Genomic DNA, 20743 nt, shown 5'->3' with positions numbered 1-20743 from the left:
CTTGATGCAAAAATTGGTAAAAATGGGATTGAAGAGGTCAAAACTTTACATAGCAATGAACTCACTATTTTGGATTTCAAGGAATTTAATTATGATAATTGTTATTTGATAGATTGCATTTCCTTGTTGCAATCCGTATTAAATTCTCCTCATGCTTATGATCAAAATAAAGCCTTTACTAAACATATCGTTGATGCTTTAATGCAATCTTATGAAGAAAAGCTTGAATTAGAAGTCTCTATCCCTAGAAAACTTTATGATGAGTGGGAACCTACTATTAAAATTAAGATTAAAGATCACGAATGCTATGCTTTGTGTGATTTGGGTGCTAGTGTTTCCACGATTCCAAAAACTTTGTGTGATGTGTTAGGTTTCCGTGAATTTGATGATTGTTCTTTAAACTTGCATCTTGCGGATTCCACCATTAAGAAACCTATGGGAAGGATTAATGATGTTCTTATTGTTGCAAATAGGAATTATGTGCCCGTAGATTTTATTGTTCTTGATATAGATTGCAATCCTACATGTCCTATTATTCTTGGTAGACCTTTCCTTAGAACGATTGGTGCAATTATTGATATGAAAGAAGGAAATATTAGATTCCAATTTCCGTTAAGGAAAGGCATGGAACACTTTACTAGGAAGAAAATTAAGTTACCTTATGAATCTATTATCAGAGCCACTTATGGATTGCATACCAAAGATGATAATACCTAGATCTATTCTTGTTTTTATGCCTAGCTAGGGGCGTTAAACGATAGCGCTTGTTGGGAGGCAACCCAATTTTATTTTTGTGCTTTGCTTTTTTGCTCCTGTTTAGTGATAAATAATTCATCTAGCCTCTGGTTAGATGTGTTTTTATGTTTTAATTAGTGTTTGTGCCTAGTAGAACTAATAGGATCATCTTGGGTGATAGTTGTTTGATCTTGCTGAAAAAGACAGAAACTTTGTGCTCACAAAATAATTGTTAAAATTCACCAGAATGTGATAAAATACCAATTATTTTTGCAGTAGATCAATATACAAATTATCCAGGTTATCCTAGTTTTTCAGAATTTTTGGAGTTCCAGAAGTATTCGAACAAATTAGATTGCTACAGACTGTTCTGTTTTGACAGATTCTGTTTTTTCGTGTGTTGTTTGCTTATTTTGATGAATCTATGGCTAGTATCGAGGGTATGAACCATAGAGAAGTTGGAATACAGTAGGTTTAACACCAATATAAATAAAGAATGAGTTCATTACAGTACCTTATTGGGGTGGTTTGTTTTATTTCGCTAACGGAGCTCATGAGATTTTCTGTTGAGCTTTATGTTGTGAAGTTTTCAAGTTTTTGGGTAAAGATTTGATGGATTATGGAATAAGGAGTGGCAAGAGCCCAAGCTTGGGGATTCCCAAGGCACCCCAAGGTAAAATTCAAGGACAACCAAAAGCCTAAGCTTGGGGATGCGCTGGAAGGCATCCCCTCTTTTGTCTTCGTCTATTGGTAACTTTACTTGAGGCTATATTTGTATTCACCACATGATATGTGTTTTGCTTGGAGCATCTTGTATGATTTGAGTCTTTGCTTTTTAGTTTACCACAATAATCCTTGCTGTACACACCTTTTGGAGAGACACACATGAATCGGAATGTATTAGAATACTCTATGTGCTTCACTTATATCTTTTGAGCAGGATAATTTTGCTCTAGTGCTTCGCTTATATCTTTTTAGAGCACGGTGGTGGTTTTATTTTATAAGAATTATTGATCTCTCATGCTTCACTTATATTATTTTGAGAGTCCTTTAGAACAACATGGCAATTCGCTTTGGCTATAAAATTAGTCCTAATATGATGAACATCCAAGATAGGTATAATAGAAACTTTCATAAAAAGTGTATTGAATACTATGAGAAGTTTGATACTTGATGATTGTTTTGAGATATGAAGATGGTAATATTAGAGTCGTGCTAGTTGAGTAGTTGTGAATTTGAGGAATACTTGTGTTGAAGTTTGCAAGTCCCGTAGCATGCACATATGGTAACCGTTGTGTGACAAATTTGAAGCATGATGTGTTCTTTGATTGTCATCCTTATGAGTGGCAGTCGGGGACGAGCGATGGTCTTTTCCTACCAATCTATCCCCCTAGGAGCATGCACGTAATTCTTGGTTTTTGATGACTTGTAGATTTCTGCAATAAGTATGTGAGTTCTTTATGACTAATGTTGAGTCCATGGATTATACGCACTCTCACCTTTCCATCATTGCTAGCCTCTTCAGTACCGTGCATTGCCCTTTCTCACCTTGAGAGTTGGTGCAAACTTCGCCGGTGCATCCAACCCCCGTGATATGATATGCTCTATCACACATAAACCTCCTTATATCTTCCTCAAAACATCCACCATACCTACCTATTATGGCATTTCCATAGCCATTCCGAGATATATTGCCATGCAACTTTCCATCGTTTCATTTATTATGACACGCTTCATCATTGTCTAATTGCCTTGCATGATCATGTAGTTGACATCGTATTTGTGGCAAATCCACCATGCATAATTTATCATACATGTCACTCTTGATTCATTGCCCATCCCGGTACACCGTCGAAGGCATTCATAATAGAGTCATATTTTGTTCTAGTATCGAGTTGTAATCGTTGAGTTGTAAATAAATAGAAGTGTGATGATCATCATTAATAGAGCATTGTCCCATAAAAGAGGCAAAAAAAAGGGAAAGGCCAAAAAAATAGAAAGGCCAAAAAAAGAGAGGCCAAAAAAATAAAAAATAAAAGGGACAATGCTACTATCCTTCTTTTTCCACACTTGTGCTTCAAAGTAGCACCATGATCTTCATGATAGAGAGTCTCTTATTTTGTCACTTTCATATACTAGTGGGAATTTTTCATTATAGAACTTGGCTTGTATATTCCAACAATGGGCTTCCTCAAATGCCCTAGGTCTTCGTGAGCAAGCAAGTTGGATGCACACCCACTTAGTTTCTTTTGTTGAGCTTTCATATATTTATAGCTCTAGTGCATCCGTTGCATGGAAATCCCTACTCCTTGCATTGACATCAATTGATGGGCATCTCCCTAGCCCATTGATTAGCCGCGTCAATGTGAGACTGTCTCCTTTTCTTGTCTTCTCCACACAACCCCCATCATTATATTCTATTCCACCCATAGTGCTATGTCCATGGCCCACGCTCATGTATTGCGTGAAACTTGAAAAAAAATGAGATTACTAAAGTATGAAACGATTGCTTGGCTTGTCATCGGGGTTGTGCATGATGAGAGCATTTTTGTGAGACGAAAATGAAGCATAGCCAAACTATATGGTTTTGTAGGGATAAGCTTTCTTTGGCCATGTTATTTTGAGAAGACATAATTGCTTAGTTAGTATGCTTGAAGTATTATTATTTTTATGTCAATATTAAACTTTTGTCTTGAATCTTTCGGATCTGAACATTCATGCCACAATAAAGAAAAATACTTTGAAAATTATGTTAGGTAGCATTCCACATCAAAAATTCTGTTTTTATCATTTACCTACTCGAGGACGAGCAGGAATTAAGCTTGGGGATGCTTGATATGTCTCCAGCGTATCTATAATTTTTGATTGTTCCATGCTATTATATTATCTTTTTTGGATGTTTAATGGGCTTTATTATGCACTTCTGTATTATTTTTGGGACTAACCTATTAACTGAAGGCCCAGTGCAAATTGCTGCTTTCTGCCTATTTTAGTGTTTCACAGAAAAGGAATATCTAATGGAGTCCAAACGGAATGAAACCTTCGGGAGAGTTATTTGTGGAACAAACGCAATCCAGGAGAGTTGGAGTGGATGTCAAGGAAGTAATGAGGCGGCCATGAGGTAGGGAGGCGTGTTCGGGGGGTAGGTGAGGGAGTCTTGGACAAAGGTGTCCTCGGACGTCCGGCCTATTAGCCATGGGCCGGACTGATGGGCTGCGAAGACATGAAGACCGAAGACTGCACCCGTGTCCGGACGGGACTCTCCTTGGTGTGGAAGGCAAGCTTGGCGACCGGATATGTAGATTCCTTTCTTTGTAACCGACCTTGTGTAACCCTAGACCCTCTCGGTGTCTATATAAACCAGAGGACTTAGTCCGGAAAGGGGAGAGAATCATTACCTTAGTCATACAGGCTAGGCTTCTAGGGTTTAGCCATTACGATCTCATGGTAGATCAACTCTTGTAATACTCATATTCATCAAGATCAATCAAGCAGGAAGTAAGGTATTACCTCCATAGAGAGGGCCCGAACCTGGGTAAACATCGTGTCCCCTGTCTCCTGTTACCATCGACCTTAGATGCACAATTCGGGACACACTACCCGAGATCCGCTGGTTTTGACACCGACATTGGTGCTTTCATTGAGAGTTCCACTGTGCCGTCCCCAAAAGGTTCGATGGCCCCTTCAATCGTTAACAATGATGTTGTACAAGGAGAAACCTTCCTCCCCGGACAGATCTTTGTGTTCGGCGGCTTCGCACTGCGGGCCAACTCGTTTGGCCACCTGGAGCAGATCGATAGCTACGCCCCTGGCCATGAAGTCGGATTTGGGAGCTTGAATTACGTTTCGGACATCCGTGGAGATTTGATCTTTGCCAGATTCGAGACCACGGCGATCTCTCCTGGTCACCTTGACGAACATGACCTAAATCTGTCGTCAGACTACATCCAGGAGATAGCTCTTGTGACCCCTCTGGCCTTAGATCTAGAGCACACTGCGACATCCCAGGATCGAAGGCTCGATCCCACCACAGAGGTTGCAGATTCCACGGCGTTGGAGCCTAACACAGACCTAAAGTCACATGACGTCTTTGTCACCGGAACTCCGGACTCGTCTCTGGTCATAAATTCCAAGCCATGTGCATCCACGGACGCTGAACTGGATCACTTATCGATCTTTGAGTTTAGCGCCGTAGACATCTTCCAGCATTTGCCCTTGGGCGATGTGCTAAACTCATTAAGAAACTTGTCCTTGGTGGGGGACTCACAGCCGAATTATGTCCGGTTCGAACTGGAGGCTGATGATGAAGGAGAATTTCGCTTCCGACCCACCACCCACTTCATAGCCACTATCGAAGACTTAACCGACGCGCTTGACTATGACTCCGAAGACATCGACGGTATGGACGACGATGCCGGAGACGAGGAGGCCCAAAACCCGTCGTTCATTGGACGATGGACAGCCACTTCCTCATATGACGTCTACATGGTAGATACGCTGAAAAATAATAGTGGCGCTGACAAAGAAAACCCAGAAAAGGAGGACCCTCCTAAAACACAGCCAAAGCGCCAGCGTCAGCGGCGCCGCTCTAAATCCCGCCGCAGCAGGGACAACAACACCGGCACAGGAGATGATAACACTCTGGATGGTGCCGAAGACACAAAAGAACCCAATGAACAAACTGCCGAACAAGACAATCAGGAATCAGGGCATGCCAGCCCTGACGAAGAGGCCACAGAAGAAGACTCGGAGGACGGTAGTTACCGTCCGCCCTCCAAGGAGGAGGTGAGCCTCGGCAACGAAGACTTCATCGTGCCTGAGGAGCCCCTAGAGGAGGAGCGCTTTAAACTTCAGCTAATAGCCACTGCGAGGAGCCTGAAAAAGAAGCAGCAGCTTCAAACTAATCAAGACCTGCTCAATGACAGATGGACCGATGTCCTGGCAGCCGAGGAATACAGACTTAAACGCCCAGCCAAAAGTTACCCGAAGCACAGATTACTACCTCAGTTCGGCGATGAGGCGCCAGATCCCGCACCAGCATCACACAACGCGGCTGATCGGCCACCGCGCGGTCGGGATAAAACCGCAACCTTAGCCGAAAACCATACTATCCCACCTCGCCGTAAAGGCAGGGACACGATATCTCGGGACTATACATATGACCTTCGTCAAGACCTGGACAGTAGAGCAGGACATACAAGATCGATCTACGGATCGCGAGGACGTGCATTGACACATGATGACGGCTACCTATTTGGACGTGATAAACCCAATCACGCCCGGGCCGAATGCCGTAGACGGACTCCATCAGAGTTACGTCGCCATGTGGCCCGATATAGAGGCGCCGCGCACCCTCTTTGCTTCACTGATAGAGTAATGGATCATGAATTCCCAGAAGGGTTCAAACCCGTAAACATCGAATCATACGATGGAACAACCGATCCCGCGGTATGGATCGAGGATTTTATTCTCCACATCCACATGGCCCGCGGGGATGACCTTCACGCCATCAAATACCTCCCACTAAAACTAAAAGGGCCAGCCGGACACTGGTTAAACAGTCTGTCCGAGAATTCTATTGGCAGCTGGGAGGACCTGGAAGAGGCCTTTCTCGACAACTTCCAAGGTACATATGTCCGGCCACCAGACGCTGATGACTTAAGCCACATAGTTCAACAGCCTGGGAAGTCCGCCAAGAAGTTTTGGACTAGGTTCCTAACTAAAAAGAACCAGATCGTTGACTGTCCGGATGCTGAAGCCCTAGCAGCCTTCAAACACAGCATCCATGACGAATGGCTCGCCCGCCACCTAGGCCAAGAAAAGCCAAAATTTATGGCAGCCCTCATGGCACTCATGACCCGCTTTTGCGCCGGTGAGGATAGTTGGTTGGCTCGCAACAAAAACATAGGAAGCGAGGCAGGCCCCTCCGAGGTTAAGAACAACAACGACAAGCTCCGACGTAACAGGCACAAACGCCGAAGCAATGGTGATAATACCGAAGACACTACAGTTAACGCCGAATTCAGTGGCTCCAAGTCCAACTATCGGAAGAAACCATACAAGAGAAACAATCAGGGACCATCCAGCCTTGACCGCATACTCGATCGCCCGTGCCAGATACATGGCACCCTAGAAAAACTAGCCAATCATACCAACAGAGACTGTTGGGTTTTTAAACAGGCCGGCAAATTAAAACGCCAAGAACAGGGAAAAGGGATCACAAAGCAAGGACGACGACGAGGAGCCCCGGCAACCGAACACAGGGCGATAGAAGAAGTTTCCCCCTCAAGTCAAAACGGTGAACATGATATATGCTACACACATCCCCAAGAGGGAGCGCAAGCGCGCACTAAGGGACGTTTATGCGATAGAGCCAGTTACCCCAAAATTCAACCCATGGTCATCATGCCCGATCACTTTTGATCGTCGGGATCATACGACTAGTATCCGGCATGGCGGATCAGCCGCACTAGTCCTGGACCCAATCATTGATGGATTCCACCTAACGCGAGTCCACATGGACGATTGTAGCAGCCTCAATCTGCTCTATCAAGACACAATGCGCAAAATGGGCACTAATCCATCAAGGATCAAGCCAACGAAGACTACCTTCAAAGGAGTCATACCAGGTGTAGAGGCCCGCTGTACGGGCTCAATCACACTAGAGGTTGTCTTTGGATCCCCCGACAACTTCCGAAGCGAAGAGTTAATCTTCGACATCGTCCCATTCCGTAGTGATTATCACGCACTGCTCGGACGGACGACATTCGCTCGATTCAATGCGGTGCCACACTATGCTTATCTTAAGCTTAAAATGCCCGGTCCACGTGGGGTCATAACGGTCAAGGGGAAACACAGAATGCTCCCTCTGTACAGAGGAGCACACTGCGGCCCTTGCAGCAGAAGCACAGAGCGGCCTTCTCAAGCAGACCATAATCCGGCTGCCGAGCCGCTGGACATCGTAAAGAGGGTCCGGACTACGCTGCACCAGGCTAGCGCGGCTTATCAAGAGCTCGACTAGCAATTTGGCCTCCATCCCAGCCCCGATTGGGTAGTGGCATTTGTACCACACGTGCATTATTACGCACTAGAAATCTCATGGGCATCTACGGAGGCACAACTAGCTTGTGATCCACAGCTCAGCTCGACCGATCCCGGACATGCATATATTGTCACTATTTCCTTTTCCCTTTTTCAGGTTTATTTTGCATAAGCCTTCTTGGACAACCCGACTACTGGTCCAGTCAAAGGATAAAAATACCAGGATGGCAAGAAGCACAGACGTACAGGGGAAGTTCAAGAGGTCAAATTAATGACCACTCTACTTGTTGTCAGGTCCCACACGCAGCTCACCTCTGGTCATGGCATGTTAAATAGCCGGTCGCTTATCGCACTATTTGTATTGATGCGCTTTGATGCATTAACCCAATTATAATGGAAACAGTTCGTGGCTCAATTTTAAGGGCCCAAGATATCACCCCTGCTTTCTTTCTGTTTTTCATTAATAATTCATTTTCTAGCACCCGTACACTTTGGTACGTTTCATATTTGCCAGGGGCTCCCAAGCGCCCCACAATACGGCAACAAAGTCCGAACACATTTTATAGTATAGTTCGGCACCCCGGATTTAGCATTATATGCATTGGCTCCGAATCATGTCTTTGGTCAATAGTTGGGTTGCCTGGCTCCTGTGCTTACTACCTTACGTTCCGCTATATCGGCTAGGGTAGTAAAGGGAGAACTACTGCGATTGTGCCCTGGTTTATCCAAAGGAGCACCTCAATAGAGAAAGCCGAAAACTAACTGTCATGATGTAGCGAGAGCCGGTCAGCTGTTCAGAGGATGCAAATCGTTGGTGATTTCTTCCGCGTTGTGCGAAGGATCGGTACTTCCCGATCAGACGCTAGTGGCACCCTAGTTTAGAAAACTAGGGGCTGCGTCCATGTTTTTATTGTCGAGCTCCTATTGCTAAGTTAGGGCGTTAAAGCTGAATAGTGTGATTGCCTGGTTCGTTTCGCTAAACAACTCCTTCAAGGACCATACAATTGGATCAAGTTTGTTTAGATTCCATCTCGAACACCTCCGTACTACCTACATAGGGGTAGAAGCCGACGACTGGCCAACCCTGAGATTTCATATAACACGGCCGCACAGGAGATAAAATTAAAAACATTACAATCATTATATTACAAACCCACTTTGTTTTTCCATACAAGGCAAAGACAACACGAATGTATTCATTCAAAAATAATGTCCTGCCCACATTGCGCTCCTACAGTGCGACACGCCTCCAGGACATCCGCGAAATAGTGCTCGGGTGTGCGGTGCTCCTTTCCCTCGGGCGGCCCCCGGGCCAGCTCGACGGCGCTCATCTTGGCCCACCACATCTTGCAACGGGCAAAGGCCATACGAGCACCCTCAATACAGGATGATCGCTTGCCAATATCCAGCCGAGGACAGGCGTCCACCATCCGCCTCACGAGTCCGAAGTAGCTGCCGGGCATAGCTTCGGCTGGCCATAGTTGGATTATCAAATCCTTCATGGCTAATTCGGCCACCCTATGCAGCTCCACCAACTGTTTCAGCTGATCGGTGAAGGGCACGGAATGCTCTGGGACAAGATATTGCGACCAGAATAGCTTCTCCGTGGAGCTCCCTTCTTCGGCTCGGAAGAACTCCGCAGCGTCGGACACACTTCGCGGCAAATCAGCAAAAGCCCCTAGAGAACTCCGAATCCGGGTTAGTAAAAGATACTTCCTCTTTGCATATTTGCTTTGCATACTGAATGCCTTACCCGCCGCGATCTTCTCGCCTCTTGGATCTCTTGGAGGGCGCCCTGGGCCTTGTTCCAGGCCGTCTCCGCACTCTGGCGAGCCTTGGAGAGTTTGGCCTCTTTAGCCGACACATCACGTTCCAAGGTCTCACACTTCTTTACTGCGTCATGGAGCTCTTGTTGGACCTTGTTGACCCGGGCCTTGAGCTTCTTACGGGCAGCCTGCTCCTTGACGGCCTTCCCCTCGGCTTCGCCCAGGGCCTTTTTCAGGGCCTCGACCTCGGTCGTCGCTCCTATACATATCATGACACTTTGGTCAATATATATTTTACTCCTTTGGAATATTCCCGGGTTATCACATACCTTGATTCTCCTGGAGCTGCCTCCTCACCTGGCCGAGCTCCTCCTCGACCTGCTCCAGCCTCCTCTTTAGATCAGAGACTTCGGCAGCACATGAGGCCGCGGCCAGCAGCGACGCCTGCATATTTATTCCAGACAAATTTAGTTAGTTTCCTGCCAATAAAAGGATTGATCCTCTGTCCGACTTTTCTTTCCGAACACCGCACTACAAAAAAAAGACACATCCGTGACATTTTGGGCCGAACGAAACTTTTTTCTGTCATACATATGACACTTCTATGACGATAATTGTGACAAAACCCAGTATCATCATAGACGTGGTGGGCTCATACTTCTACTAGTAGACTGCCCGTGCGTTGCCACGGGCTTTTGAAATATTTTTGTTGAGTTGTATAAACATAATGGCTGTTTAATTTCACATGTAGAGATAAGATAGCATGGGAATATCGGTGCCTTGCCACGTGCCACGAAAATATTTTTCTGAAATTATGTAAACATAATGCATGTCAAATTTCACATGTAGAAACAAGATAGCACGGGCACAATTGGGTATTTATTGTAGTCCAATTCACTTGCAATGTAAATTGATAAAAAATGATAAATTAATGATGTATACATATAGAGCGATGATCCAACTAAAATTCTATTACAAATTAATATCTAGTTGTTACGCTTAAGAAATTTTCGCACAATTCTTTTATGGAAAGATATACAGAATGATGTGTTCTCGTTCACGGACATATACAGAGGGGTTACAACTTGCATTCCTAGAGCTAGCAACACAATTACTCTATGGAAAGATATTTGGATCGATGACGAACCCCTTTTCAACAACCTGCCAGACATGTTCTCTTTCACAAGGGAGGGGGGTATTTCTATAGTGCAATTCCAAGACAGACCATAGGCTTCTGAAAATGTTTACCTCCCTCTATCAACCGAGGCGCTGTAGGAATTAACATGTCTGCAGAATCATATGAATGATCTCTACTTGGAACCAATGATGTCTGATGAATGATTTATTTGTTGGGGAGACGTTTAGTTTCGGCCCAAGAAATTCTACAACTTCTTCAGAGAACTGCAACCACCCGCATACATCACAATGATCTGGAAGACAAAGTGTATCATGAAACATAAAGTGTTCGCCTGGCTGATATTAATGGAGAAAGTCAACACAAGGGACATACTCCACCAGACACAAGTGTTCGCCTAAGAATGAGCTAGTAGAATGCCCGTGCGTTGCCACGGGCTTTTAGCTTGTTCCTGATTGTACGACTATGGATTCTTTCTGAACATCGACATAATCCATTTCTACCTCTCTTATACCTGCAAAAGTAAACATATATAGAAATACACCTTTTGTATTATCACGTGCAACATATATACAAGGAATAAAAATTATTTGTATGCATCTCATTGTGTAAAACTTGATGAGTTTCGAGTCTAGTTGATCGTAGGTAAGTCCGTGACTTTGTCATTCAACATTTTTTATGTCATCTGTTTTTATCTCTAACCTACAAAAGTAAACATATAAACATATATTAAAAAATATAAAAGACAAAGTGTCATCTCACCGTACCATTGCTTGGCATCTTTTCTAAACTTTAGCAAATCTATGAAAAGGTCCTCACATACTCCGAGAGATGATGGTGTATTGTATATCTGATTCGAAAATGAGACGGTTATCACTACCTCGAAGGATGATGGCGTATTGAATTTCTTATTTGCGATTAATGAAAGATGCATGTTGTTTTATGGCAAGTTTAACTCTCCTTATTCTTCAACCTCAACAAATATAATGTTTTAATGCCCAGAAGAAACATAAGGAGAAACACTCATTCATGAAACTTCTCCCAGTTAATTGTGGTATTCCCACTTGTTTCTACCAAATAATAATGTGGGCATACAAATTCTAGTAAGATAAAATGACGGTAGTTAAACAAACATTCTCTAATGACCATCATGCCACCCTGAGAAAACCTCTCTGCCGCATGCCTCCGCTCTCAATCTAGCGCATGACTCTGACTTCCCAACAAACTTGCATTTGGAAATGGTGGTGAAGTTACGAGTCTTGAGTTATTCGTCTCTGACCATGCTATATAATGCTTAATGCATGTGCATTGCCATGGAATAAACAAAACTACAAACCCAAATGTATGTCGTTCATGATGGCATAAGGTTCCATTTACATAGGGACACATACCATTATCTCATTTGTTTTTATGTGTGACAATCATCATGTCTCCTTACAAACCAACTCCTTGTAAACAAGGCAACCCTTCCAACCCTCAACTTCCTCACTTCACCCGCTTGCTCTCCATTATTTTAGCTTCAAAAGTCTCATCGTTTCGTGAAATATGATACTGTGTTGTATCTCTGATTCTAAAATGAAATGTGCCTCACTTGTCGTGAGAGATGTCATATTACATGTATTATTTACAAGATGCCTATAGTGCAATGACAGTATTGCTCTTTCTTATTATTCGCCGGCAAGAAAGATAATATTTCTGTGCTTGCAAGAAATGTGAAGGAAAAAATATTGTGTATATACGAGAAAATCTAACTGAAACAAAGGCCTGCTTAACTAAAATATGTGTACATTAGTCATAGGTAGGTGTTGACTTAACCGACAACCTAGTCCGTCTCCACGGTGGCCTCCTCGTGGTGGTTCAATAGCGAAGTTGTAGTCCTTAACCCATGAGCTAGAACTGGATAGCTGCCTTGGGAGACACAAATATATCATTATGTGTTTACTTTCTCTTTTAGTTTGTAAGTATATACATGGTAGAATCTGAATAATTTATTTTAGCTTGAACCAGAATTTCTTTTTACTACAATTGCAGGCTGCAGAAGTGATTTAATCTAACTATGGAGAGTGTTCATATGTTTGAGTATCATTCTAATAATCATTAAGAAATTGTTATCAAACTATGCAATAAAGGAACTGATCCAAAATAGAAGCCTTCACTTGTTACTCCTAAGTCCTAACCATTTTAAAAAAGAAAGAGTGCATCAAATTATTTAATAGTGTGTGAGCCAATTCCTTAATTTTCTAAAAGAGAAAGGCTTGCACTTCTCAGTATTCGTAATTTCAAGATATGGAAACCTTACACGTGTTTCCAAATTCAATAACAAAAGGATGAACAATATGCAAATGTCAGTAAACAAATGAACTTTAGTTCATGACAGTCTGCTCCTACCAACCTTGCTTCGAGGGTTTCCACCCCTCCCACCACACACCTCCCCACCCCCCTCTGATTTTTTTTGTTTTCTACCCTCCCCTTGGGCAAAAGAAAACGCTTTAACCCTGCATGTTCACCACTTCTGCCGGAAATAATAAACACACAAGGAAGCCCTCGGCCAACCCGGAAAGGAAATCTTGCCTCAGACGCACTCCGAAGGCGAGCTCGTCCAATCTTGCCACTGCTCCGTCTCCTCGGCTGCCATTCACCGCCCAATCATCCCTTGCCACCCACCTCCCCCATCCCCACGCCGCTTTCGTCGACAGCCACCCGTTGCCACTGCCTTCATCTAGGTTACTTTCCTCGCTGTCACCACAACATGATGCCTCGCCATCATCTGCATGCCCCCATGGGTTGCATCCATTGATCAAATAGCAGGATCTACGAAGTGGTTACACACTCAAAAACTAAGCAAGCAAGATCAGTGTAAACCAAACCAGATTAAGCAAACTGAACCACATACAACACCCACGCAAAGAAGAGTACCTCTGCATCAGTTCCAAAGCGAGTCACGCGATAGAGAACAAATAGATTTCCCATCAGATGAGTAGACAATGTTGCAAACCTCCCCAAAAGATTCCGCAAAGGGTTACAAATGGTGGAAGGAAAATTGGAAAAACATTTTATGCCCTCCTAGAAAGGACATGCCAGCAGAACGCGTAAAAAGTGAGGTCACAAATACACAAGATTAAAATAAATATACAGCCTGTGTGTTCATGATCATGTTAACTGAAGCAATTTTGAACAATAAACAGAATAATAATGGGTTAAATAGTCTTCCAAGCAGGGTTCTAAGGTTCTCAGAAGGACAAACAAAAATCAAGAGATGTGATGTTAAGTTTAGTTATCTCATAGGAAATACTCTCCAATAATATTATTACAGTTATCAGTTATCAGCCAGGTGCTAACTAATATATATTGAGCTCGCTGTGTTGTGTTAAAATAAAATAAACCGATCTTTTCTCTGTCCCGCAAAAGGCCAGTCTTTTGCCATCCTCAAACAAGTTTGTGACAGGACTATGGTTGCACTTCACATACACCAAGTAACAAAGAAATAGTTTCAACTTAAAGAAAAAGAGATTAGTAAGAAGGATATATGTTCTCATTTTGCATATGGCTGAGCATCATAAATCAAAGAATTGAATCTCAAGATGCAACTTTTATCACCTTCAGGTATGAGTATCAATGCGCAGGTAGGTACTGCAGGTTTTAACATGATTCGTGCACACTAATTACAGGCCGGCCCTGATGGGGGGCCAGGGGGGGCGGCCGCCCTGGGCCCCCAATATCTTGGGGCCCCCTCCTACCTGGCCTGCATACGTACGTTAGTGATCTGGGCCTTGCTCGGTGAGGCGAAGAAAAATGCAGACTGGGCTTCGTGGAACCGTGCAAGTACGCATGCTTTGGCAGCCTAACCGTACATTACACACGTACTACCGATCCATCCGATGGATCTAGGTTTGCGTATGGATTGCTGGCCATCGTCTCTATCTCCACTAATCGCGATTTCTAAAGTCGCCTGAGCCACCGAGCGCTGAGCGCTGGCCGCCGCCCGCCGCCGGCCAGCGGACACAACCGCGCATAGGCTACCTCAGTCCTTGCCATACACACCATGGTTGATTTCAAATAAGGTAGCTTATGTCTTAGTGATTTGGTCTTATCTTCTGCCCTAGAATTTTTCCATAAGACCTTGTGTTATGTTTTTAATTAGTACTTGTCTCTTCTAAATTTCAGATCTACTATATCCCGTGGTGAGAAAAAAGAGATGAGAAAATGATTAGATGAGTTGATAGTATCACATAGATCGTTGTGGATGAGCAAACTAATGCAAATCAAGAGATGATGACCATATAGAAGTCAATGTTGACATTATGGAATGTTTGAAGAAAATTCTAAGGTAATCTATAAATGTTCTTGGTAACATTTCATGTATGAAGAAAATATTTGATATACTTATTATTTCATCCATCTCTATATATACTACTCCCTCCGTCTGAAAATACTTGTCATCAAAATGGATAAAAAAGGGTGTATCTAAAACTAAAATACATATAGATACATATATTTCCGGACGGAGGGAGTACTATCTAAAATAATGAGGTTCTGTATTGCGTTTGCCCTTCGTCTAACCTTTCTACGTCCTCGCGCCTGCTTTTGTTTATCTCTATCCCATCTTTGATTATTTTCCACACTAATTTTGCCGAAAAAACACCTCAACTGTCCCAACGTTTTATTAACTTATTACCGTCTCTACTATTTATAAAGAATGCAATGTTCTGTCTTAAGTTTCTCCTTAGTCCAGCCTCCCTATGCCTCCTCCCTATTTTGATTTTTTTCTTTCATATTTCATATTTGGTTTTTCCCACAAATTTTTTCTCAAAACCGCCTCAACTAACCCATGTTTTATTGACTTACTATTTGGTAAGCTAATAAGTGTCTTCGTTGCAATGAAAAAAAAAAATCTAGTATGCTAATAAAAGGGCCCCGGGTTTTAGTTTCGCCCCGGGCCCCCGAAATCTTAGGACCGGCCCTGACTAATTAGACATCTTTTTAGATGGTCAGTACTGAAGCAGTACTTTCTTTTGATGTATACTTACCTGCTCCTCCAACTTGCAGTACTGAAGCATGTACAAAACTAATTTGACATCTTTTTAGATGGCCAGTTCCTTCTGACTTGCACATATACATGGTGTCATTTATGTCAGAATAATGTACTCCCTCTGTCCCAAAATATAAGAACGTTTTTAACACTACAGTAGTGTCAAAAACGTTCTTATATTATGGGACGGAGGGAGTACATGGCAGCTGACCAAGTATAGTCTCAAGTAATAGGACTACAAGTAGTCGAGCAACTGACTGAGTATAATATTCAAATGTTGCAGACTTGGTTTGCCTACAAAAAAGACAGAGTAAAACATATATAAATGCCAATTGCATGATTTATTCCAAATTTATAATTACAAGATGCAACAATGGATATAACCTTGCGCGACGGCGGAGCTCCCTGCTCCTCATCTCCATGCATGGCGGCGGGGCTCCTTGGAGCCGAGGAGTGTGGGGGAGGAGCTCCCTGCTCCTCTCCTCTGTTTTTGGGGGTGAGACCGCGAGACGAACCAGTACATTTTGCAGAGGGTGAGCATTTCCCTACTTCTCTCATAGTAGTATTGAATGACGGGTGGAATTCATTCCTGAAAAACATCAAACTGCCACCGAATGGTGTCCATGTGTCATCATCTATTCCCCGAAGACAACGAAATTGGGTGACATGCAATGAGACAAGACAAGTTGGGTCTAATTAATCAAAAGCCCACACCTGATTTCAACGAAGAATATGCCGCTGTCTCTTCCCTCGAGCCATCAATTAATAGTAAAAACTCATGGTCAATTTTAATTTGTTAAACAAATGCACATGTGTGAAGCTATGGGCAACAACCGCTTCGACCTGATGTTCTTAATTATTTGTTTCATTCACTTATATGCGTTGTAGCCCATTGCAGTTTCCATCAGACCTCATAAAAGAAGTACAACAAGATTCAATGTTGATTATTCAAATCACAAAAAATATTTTGATATATTTTAGGTATGCAACATCACATCATCAGAATGCTAAACAGTATGAAGAAATACGAGCAACCAGTTTCAGTTACAAGAAAAGACCGATTCAAATATCCACTTGAAACTCGCAAGAAAATAGTGATTCCTACAACATTATGGTTGCGTACCTGGGTAATTAGGTGCAGACTACATTCTAGGAAGTGGCATCATTCCGTAGCAGCAACATATATATGCAGCTTGCAAAATCAACATGCCTTCTAATGGCATTTTATTGGCCAGCAACTCCGACAGGACGATGCCAAAGCTGTAAACATCCACTATGTTTGTGTAGTGATTTTTTCACCACGTTGAAGTGTGACAGTATTGTATAATTGGAACAATATAAGACAAAGCGTCAGGTTTTGGATTCACAGAAATCAGTGCTAGAGCATCAGATTCCTCTTTGTAACAAGTAGAATGTCCTCAAATCAATGAGTTATAAAAACTTCAGCCATGAAATTATCAAGAGGGCATACAAATCAAAGTATAATTTCAAGCATAAACTCGAGAAACTACAGCTAGAAACCATTTTGTTTTGGCTTCAGTTCATAAATTATTAATATTGACTATCAGTATCTAGTGCAGAAAAGAGTGATGTATAACCTCTGTGGCCATCCATCAGTATGTCTCAGTTTCAGTTGTCATCATTTCAGTCGTAGTTTCCTCTCGTGCAAGCCCAAAATCAGTAAGCTTCAGCTTCTTACAGTTTGTACTAAGCAACAAATTATCTGCACACACAAAACTTTTATTAGGACACTGTATAAGCATAAAAAGTGTGACAGAACAGCTTCAACAGAAAGGAACAAAACAACTACTGGAAGAACCTAGAAGGTAAAGCAAGTAGAACAAAATGGTAAGACTGAGAGGATGAAAGAAACACATTGTGAGTAACCATGAACATGAATTAAAGCGGATACCATGGATATGAAACCAGGAACATTCAAGAATGGGATGTAGAAACATCTTACTGAAAATTTTAAATGATAAAGTGACCAGCTACTGAAAACCAAACAAGCTGAACCAAAAAGTAGAAACTCAAAACAATATCTTCGCAAGTAGCCACAATTGTAGTCTTAAAAATAGTAGCCACAATTGTAACCACAATGCTACATTTAACTGTGAAGCTCTAAAAGGTAGACTCAATGGAGGCGGCTTGGTCGGTTAATCACCATCATTTTATCTGTGTGAATATACTTGTGCCCTCTTCAGACAGACTTGAAAAAAATACTGCTACATTGACAAAAGTTGTTGGCAGCTCACAAATACATTTCCTAGTGTGTTTTTGTTGTGGAAAATAAAAGCTCAATTATTTTCAAGAAAGACAGAGGCAGATCTCATAAAATATAAATCTCGCTGCAAAAAAGCACAGAGACTCGAGATTGCCAACATAACATGAGAAAACAATCATTGGTATGTATCTTTTTTTAACAAGGATGGTGTCTTGCTCGATTTCTTAAAAACACAAGCATGGTTTTCTCTCAGGCAGACACGGGAAATTTAACTTGATTCAAAGTATGCAACAAAGGAAAGGAAAATAAATTGCTCTGCATTGTCCAGTAGTCTTCACTTCAATACTTTAACTGTACGTAAGGTTATGTGCTAGCATAAAATGAGCTGGTTTTGTTTTTTGTGATGTTTGCTAATGCCAGGCACATTTCATGAGTGAGGAAACGAGTCCAGCCATCCATTCATTCTGTGTTCTTTTGAGAATAACCTGGCATCAAATTCAAGTTTTCTTTAGAAAAAATAAAATCATTGCATAGTAAGTACAGTTCAGTACCAAGTATTAGCTAGAAAGCTCCCCTGGTTATTTGTTCCAATTAATAACTGAAACTATAATAACTGAAACTATCATACAACATGGTAGGCAAAAACACTATGTGTTAAACAATCGAACATCAGCCACGATAGATAGCATCTTACCTAAAGAAGTGGCAAGGACATCGTTGTGTGAACAATCTGACATCAGATCATCTGTACTTCGAGTCTGTGATGAACTAACTGACCAGTAAAACAACAATCTGGTCAAAGCCCATTCAAGCAATCAAGCTTTGTTCATGCCTACAGCAAATCCAGAAGAAAAAAAGATCAGATCCCACATTAGCCAAGGGAAAGAAATCAAGCACCTTTTAGACAGGTAATCACAGATTGACACTTTAGGGGCCTGGATGTACGTCATTTGGCGGATGATGTAGATTGCAGTCCATGCATTGGGGTTAACCTGACGGAAACACGCATAAGTAATGAGTTCAGGGACTCGGGTATTAAGCAAGATGTTCTGCAGTACGTAGTAATTATTCAGTTACCATTTCTCCGAATGCATAGAAGATATGTTGCAGTTTCTGCAAATGCATAGAAGATATGTTGATCAACCAAGGTCAAAACCGGCATCTTCCATGAAATGAACTAATCCATATCTGCAGTCAAATACAAATGTCAGTCAGTTAAGCAAAGCTACAGTCCATTCAAGCTGAAAAATAATAAAATTCGTAAACCCCACTTCTTTGAGCTTGAGAACTCTAATTGAGGGCAAGAACCAAATCAGTTAATTAGCAACTACACGCATCACATCCCAATCCATATCTGCATCGAAATTGAGGTCAAACCTACTCTCTGACACTTGAGAGATTAGTGGAGAGTAGAAGCAACGCAGCAGCGAATGGAAAATAGCAGCACCGAACGATGTGCTCGTCAATTTTCCATTCGCTCCATGGAGGTGCGCCGTACTCCTCATTGTCGTCGGGGCCGAAGTCTCCAACAAGGCGCTGCCTGTCCTCTATGTCAGGACAGTGGGATCGAGGCAGGTGGGGAGGAACCGGCGCGACCTGGGCGTCGGAGGGAGCCGACGGCGATCTGAGCGCCAGTGCGAGCCGCCGGCGACCTCGGAGTCGGGGAAGGCGGCGATAGTACTCCTTTCTTCCTCTCTTCCCTCTCTCCCTTACGCCCTGTCTCTCCCTTTCTCTGGATCAGCAGGATGTCGTCGCTATTGGGGCAAGACGCTGCACCCGCCGCCAGATCGGCGCGACACCGGATCGAGCGTCGCGCGGGGTGGGGTGCCTCCTGGCGGCTGGGATCGGGAGGCCAGGGAGAGAGAGGCGTTGGATGGTGGAGGGGTGGATTGAACAGAGGAGGCTGCGGTCGGTGGAGGCGCGGGATCGAGTGGATCCACGGTGCTTCCCTCGCTGTGAGCCCGCGCCTTACCGCCACCGACGGCCGTGCCTTCCACGTGGACGACCGTAGTGATGGAGAGGATGACGAGGCCGGCGGAGTTGAATCCTGCGGGGCGAGATCGATGTCCGGTGAGGCGTCGTGCGGAGGGGGCGGCGGGAAGACCGAGGAGGTGACGGGCGGCGGCGGAGCAAGAGATAGGGGCAGCGCCGCATCGGGAGGAGAGGGGAAGAGAGCGGTCGCACGAGGGATGGATCGAGAGTACGGTTTTTTCGTGCGAGGGAGGCTAAGAGCATTACTAGTAGAACCCTCAAACCCTTAAATCTAAAATGCAGTTTTAAGGGTTGAGTTGTGCCACTTTTTGACACTTTTAAGGGTTGAAAAACAGGGGCAAATACTAGAACCCTCAAACCCAGCCCGTAAACGAACGAACGAGAAAAGAACAGGGCGTGAGGTCTTCTGAACTCTGAAGAACAGGGCGTGAGGTCTTCTGAACTCTGAACATACACACACTACCACGACTTGAGGTCGCTGTCGAGGCCGGCGTTCCAGTCGAGCACCTTCTGCCCGGTGCGGCAGCTTGCGGGCGAGCCCGTTGAGCACCTGGTCGAAGGCGTCGCCGGGCTTGGCCGGCTGGTGGAAGAGCACGACCTGCTTCATGGCCGGGCTGGCCAGCAGGCGCTGCTTCCGGAGCATGTCCTCGGGGGCCACCGACGGGGATAACGACCCGCTGCCCGCCGCCAGCACCGACTGGTGCGTCCGCGCGCGCCGCTCCGCGCTGCGCTCCATCGAGGCCCGCCATGGCCGGCGCGGCAGGAGGCTGCGGGACGGGCGCGGCGGGTGGGGCGGGCGGGACGGGCGGGCGGGACGGGCT

General features: G+C 43.8%; 1 long non-coding RNA gene across 11 annotated transcripts; it reads right to left on the bottom strand.

Annotated features, from left to right (window-relative positions):
* Positions 1–12913: 12913 nt before the first annotated feature.
* LOC123160993 (uncharacterized) lies at positions 12914–20165 on the bottom strand. 11 transcript variants are annotated; one of them, XR_006480491.1, is made up of 6 exons: positions 19308–20165; positions 19008–19118; positions 18625–18922; positions 16091–17429; positions 13594–16000; positions 12914–13488 (listed from the first exon to the last, which is right to left on the bottom strand). It is a non-coding gene; the product is annotated as an uncharacterized lncRNA (long non-coding RNA). The 11 variants fall into 11 exon arrangements; XR_006480485.1 differs by having other exon boundaries at positions 12914–16000; positions 16091–16310; positions 16421–17429; XR_006480490.1 differs by having other exon boundaries at positions 12914–16000; positions 18625–18762; positions 18828–18922; positions 19308–20164.
* Between the last annotated feature and the right edge of the window lie 578 nt (positions 20166–20743).

This window comes from Triticum aestivum, chromosome 7B, assembly GCF_018294505.1.
Source record: "Triticum aestivum cultivar Chinese Spring chromosome 7B, IWGSC CS RefSeq v2.1, whole genome shotgun sequence".
Taxonomy (NCBI): Eukaryota; Viridiplantae; Streptophyta; class Magnoliopsida; order Poales; family Poaceae; genus Triticum; species Triticum aestivum.
The sequence above is the reverse complement of the archived record's forward strand: the minus strand, read 5'-3'. Positions and strand labels throughout refer to the sequence as shown.